The sequence below is a fragment of the Mustela erminea genome, chromosome 16 (assembly GCF_009829155.1).
Source record: "Mustela erminea isolate mMusErm1 chromosome 16, mMusErm1.Pri, whole genome shotgun sequence".
Lineage (NCBI taxonomy): Eukaryota > Metazoa > Chordata > Mammalia > Carnivora > Mustelidae > Mustela > Mustela erminea.
This window is the reverse complement of record NC_045629.1, coordinates 50,932,245-50,936,821: the sequence shown is the minus strand read 5'-3', so window position 1 is coordinate 50,936,821 and position 4,577 is coordinate 50,932,245. Positions and strand designations below refer to the sequence as shown.

At 46.9% G+C, this 4,577-nt stretch overlaps 1 long non-coding RNA gene across 1 annotated transcript; it reads left to right on the top strand.

Moving 5' to 3' along the window:
- The first annotated feature begins 818 nt into the window (after nt 1–818).
- On the top strand, nt 819–2,822 carry LOC116575382. Its single transcript, XR_004279747.1, has 4 exons — nt 819–869; nt 1,023–1,234; nt 1,819–1,907; nt 2,264–2,822. It is a non-coding gene; the product is annotated as an uncharacterized LOC116575382 (long non-coding RNA).
- The last annotated feature ends 1,755 nt before the right edge of the window (nt 2,823–4,577 follow it).

The window sequence follows — 4,577 nt, the reverse complement described above, 5'->3', positions numbered from 1 at the left end:
TTTCACCTTTTCTAGTGATGCCCCCAGGCCTTCCTACGGCCATCGCATCCCACTCTCTCTAGGCTCCCAGGGCCTCACTGGACCAGGCCCCCTGTCCTTGCCCCAGGTCCCAACTGCACGCTTCAGCCTCTGCCTCTTCCACTCCCTCCCGTTCAGCTACTACTTTCCACCCTGTCCCCTGCATCGCTCCTGTCCCCTCTGAGAGTTACCTGGCTGTGTTTTCCAGTCTGCCAACAAGTGCTTATAAAACCGTTCAGTGGTCTAATCCCATGAGGGGTGTGAAAAAATATCATTTCTCTTGGCCCACTGATCCACCAGATTTGGAAAACATTTTTTTTCACCCTTTCGTCATCGGCATTAGTAACAGACACGTCAGCAAGTTATCTGGCTGTAGTCTCACTGCACACCAGAGCACTGACCTGGCCAGCTTCTCTAATTCAGTGCCAAGCCCCCAATTTACACCCACATACAAACAGACAGTTGGGATGGGGGATGGGGAGGGAGGGAGGAAGGGGAGGGAAAGAAGGGGATGGAGGGGAGGAAGAGAGAAGTTTCCACGTTTCCACAGGAGGGAATTTAGATATGAGAGGCTCAATAACATGTCTTAAATCGAGAATAATAATAATAATAATAATAAATGGATTATATTATCTTAATAATAAGTCTTGATACAATAATATTATTTCAGAGTTGGTGGTTTTTCACTTGTATTCCCTGGAAACAGATTCTGGGAGCAGGAAAATTCATAAGAAAATGATGTATCAGGGAGTGTTCCCAGGAAAAATCATTAGGAGAATAAGGAAGTGGGGCAGGGAAGAAAAGAGGACCATGTAAGGGAGTGACATGAAACAGAGGTGACTTGGGGAGGGGTAAGTCACACCTCAAGGGTTGTCCCATCAGAGGACAGGGATGGGAACAGGTATAACCCATTCCTGCCAGTCATAGATTAAGGGCTGCCCTGGTTGGTGGGGGGGGGAGGGGCGATGCGGGCAGGATCCCCAGGGAAATCCGGTTCCCTGCAGCGCAGGTAAGGCTGGCTGTGGCCGAGAAGGTGTGGCTGGCGGTGGAAAACACACCCAGAGTCAGTGCCCTCTGCTGGCATCCGCGGAAGGGGATCTCAAAAAAGGAGCAGCGTTATGGAAGAAAAGAAGAGATAGCTCTGATTTTGCTGTTTTATTTCCACATGGATACCAAACTCATCACTCCCTGAAGAAGCAAAAGCAACCTGAAGAGGGTAAGGTGCATTGTTCTCGCAGTTGGGAGGCCTGGGCTTCAGCCCTGGTTTGGGCAGCAGCATGACCCTGGGGGGACCCTGGAGGAGCCAGTCAGTCTCGGTGGCCCTCAGCTTCCCCTCAGGACCCCGCACAACCTCAGAGGCAACAATGCCAAGTAAACATTGGTTGGTTGACTAAAATTGTGTTATTTCAGCACTGTAGGAATTTAGGTCGTGGCTAACCTCCAAGCTCCCTTCCTGCTGGGTCTTTAACAGGGAGACTTCCTCTCGGTTTCCATGTTTCTGTTATTCTTCTAGAGGAGTTTTCTTTTGTGTATGTGATTCAGCTCTTCAGAGGGCCCCGTGACAGTCATATGAGATGTGTTTAATTTTGTACAGTTTAATTGCATATTAGCAACAGCGTTTACTAGATGACTCTGCTCTTCCAAGGAAAAATCATTCAAGATTTTTGTTCTTGGAGACTTAAAAGAGGAAAATATAAATGCCTATTTTCTTTGCTAGTATCCATGTTGTGATAAAGAATAATAAAAAGTGGCTTTTTCTCCAAAATGTATGAATAAATGACTTCTGGTTTCCATTCTCAGGATGAGATTTATGCTCTTAGACTTGACTCCAGTTCTGGGGTATTCTACGATAGGTTTACAACTGGAATGAACATCGTTGATGCTGTCAGGTGAGGCAGAGTCTGGAGGGAGGAAGGTCTCTCCCTTGAGGGGCAGACACAGAGGTGTGGCCCAGGTCCCCCTTCAAGGAGGGATGCGCTACCCAGCTGGGTCAGCTCCTTCTACGTGGGGCCTTAGCTGCTTAAACTGCTTCATCCAAGGTCGTGCCTGCCCGGGAGATCCTGAGTCTGGTGACTGAGAAAAGTGGGGATATTAAAACGTAACAGTTTTGGCCTAACTAGGGAGAGGATGACATTAAGTGTATGCTCCAGATTTTTCTGTTATGTTGCTAAAGGCTTTGTTGGGTGGGTGTAGCAGCTAACTTCTTCCTCAAAGCTGTCCTGCTTCCTCTCACATCCTTTTACAGGTGCTAGTCTCTGTTAAACATCTTGCACCCCAAACTCTCAAAGACTCTAAGCTGTAACAGTTGGTGCTGAGGGTGATCCCAAAAAGCAGGCAATAAAGTGAGGGTTCAGAAGTGGATCCCACACCACCGGGCTGGCCGTGAGGACCCCACCCATCACTGGTGGCTGCTAATACCAGTGGCCATTCAGCTGTTATATCTCCCACGGTGGGCGGGGTGGGGGGTGATTTGGGCACGGGTACCAGGAGGAGCAAATACACTAGTGGGTGCAACAGATAAGTTATTTGAGACTTGGAAGGAAAAGGTAGAGACAAAGGTAACGGGATTGGGTGGCTATTGCCAAGTCTCACTGACAGCTACACAATGTTGAGGAGCCGCTGAGGTGAAAACCAAGTTTGAGATTGAGGTGTGAAAGCCAGAAGGCTCGTGGATATTCGAAGATGCTCCTTCAGTCTGGCAGCGTTGGGACAAGAGAAGTGTTGGACTTCTTCAGCTCAGAGATTGGATTTCATAAAAAAATGAAGGCAGGGGCGCCTGGGTGGCTCAGTGGGTTGAAGCCTCTGCCTTCGGCTCAGGTCATGATTCCAGGGTCCTGGGATCGAGCCCCACATCGGGCTCTCTGCTCAGCAGGGAGCCTGCTTCCTCCTCTCTCTGCCTGCCTCTCTGCCTACTTGTGATCTCTGTCTGTCAAATAAATAAATAAAATCTTAAAAAAAAAAAATCAAGGCAGGTCTGTGTCAAGATCAAGGCCTAGGTTAGAAAATCCTTTAATCTGAACAGATGGAATGAGACGTTTTGGTGAACGTCTCCAAAGATTTTGACTTCTCAGAGTCTGGTTTTCCTAAGCCATTGGCCACCGTAGGACTGGCATGATGGGCTCATGAGTGGAGAGGCCACGGTGACAGAGACGGAGGTGTAGAATATTTCCAAGAACACATAAAGGTGGTTTTCGCCTTGTACGGTAAATGCGGGGTGGTAAAAATGACCATGCACCCAGGGGCATCTCAGTGATGCAGTCGGTTAAGTGTCCAGCTCTTGAATTCGGCTAAGGTCGTGATCTTGGGTCATGAGATCAAGCCCCGCATCATGCTCTGTGCTCAGCTCAAAGTCTGTTTGAGACTCTCTTTCCCTCTTCCCCTGCCCCCAGCCTGTGCACGCAATCTCTCTCTCTCTCTCTCAAATAAATAAGTTAATCTTAAAAAAAAAAAAAACCATGCACCCCAAAACCATGCAAAGCAAAGTTAACAATCAACGGGAAAAATTATGATTGTACTCCAACTTTTAAAACTTCTGTCCCAGGGCGCCTGGGTGGCTCAGTGGGTTAAGCCGCTGCCTTCGGCTCAGGTCATGACCTCAGGGTCGTCGGATCGAGTCCCGCATCGGGCTCTCTGCTCGGCAGGGAGCCTGCTTCCTCCTCTCTCTCTCTGCCTGCCTCTATGCCTACTTGTGATCTCTCTTTGTCAAATAAATAAATAAAATCTTAAAAAAAAAAAACAAAAAACTTCTGTCCCAAAAAAATGAATTAAAAAAATAATAAAAATCAGATTTAAAAATAAGGTTTTGTCAAAATATTAAAAACTGTGTTACTATTGGTTATAAATGTATAGGGAACTGAAAAACAATAGTACAGCTAATATATATTTAGTAAACTGTAACTTGAAACATGAGAAAGCCTGGAAATTAGCAGTTTATTCCTGCATAGGTAAAGTTAGCAGGAATAGTTTGGACAGTGTTTATGTTCTTGCATACTTTTCGACATGGAGAGAGCATCTTTTTCTGCCTCTGTGGAGAACTGTTATATTCTTTTCTAGGTCTGGATCAGCTTTCCACAGTTAACACTTTGCGATTCTAGTGAAATTGAAATTGAATTGCATGAAAAATTTCGAAGAGTTGTTTCAGCAAAGTGTTTGCCAGGTTCACTTCCTCTGGGACATCTCCATCCTCTCTCTCCTCCCACTTTCCATTTATTTATGTATTTATTTATCAGACAGAGATCACGAGTAGGCGGAGAGCAGGCAGAGAGAGAGAGGGGAAAGCAGGCTTCCTGATGTGGGGCTCAATCTCAGGACCCTGGGGTCATGACCTGAGCTGAAGGCAGAGGCTTTAACCCACTGAGCCACCCAGGTGCCCCAGCTCCTCCCACTTTCTCAGTCCTGTTGCTACCTTTGGCCTTCACTAAGTTCCTCTGCTGTTCTAGAAGCAGCTGTATCTAGAAGCAGCTGGGCACATGCTCCCACAGTCAGTTCTTTCTTCTGTAGTTCCTTTGACTCAAATTGCACTTCCAGCATTATCCCTTTTGGAATTTCCTGCTGCGCTT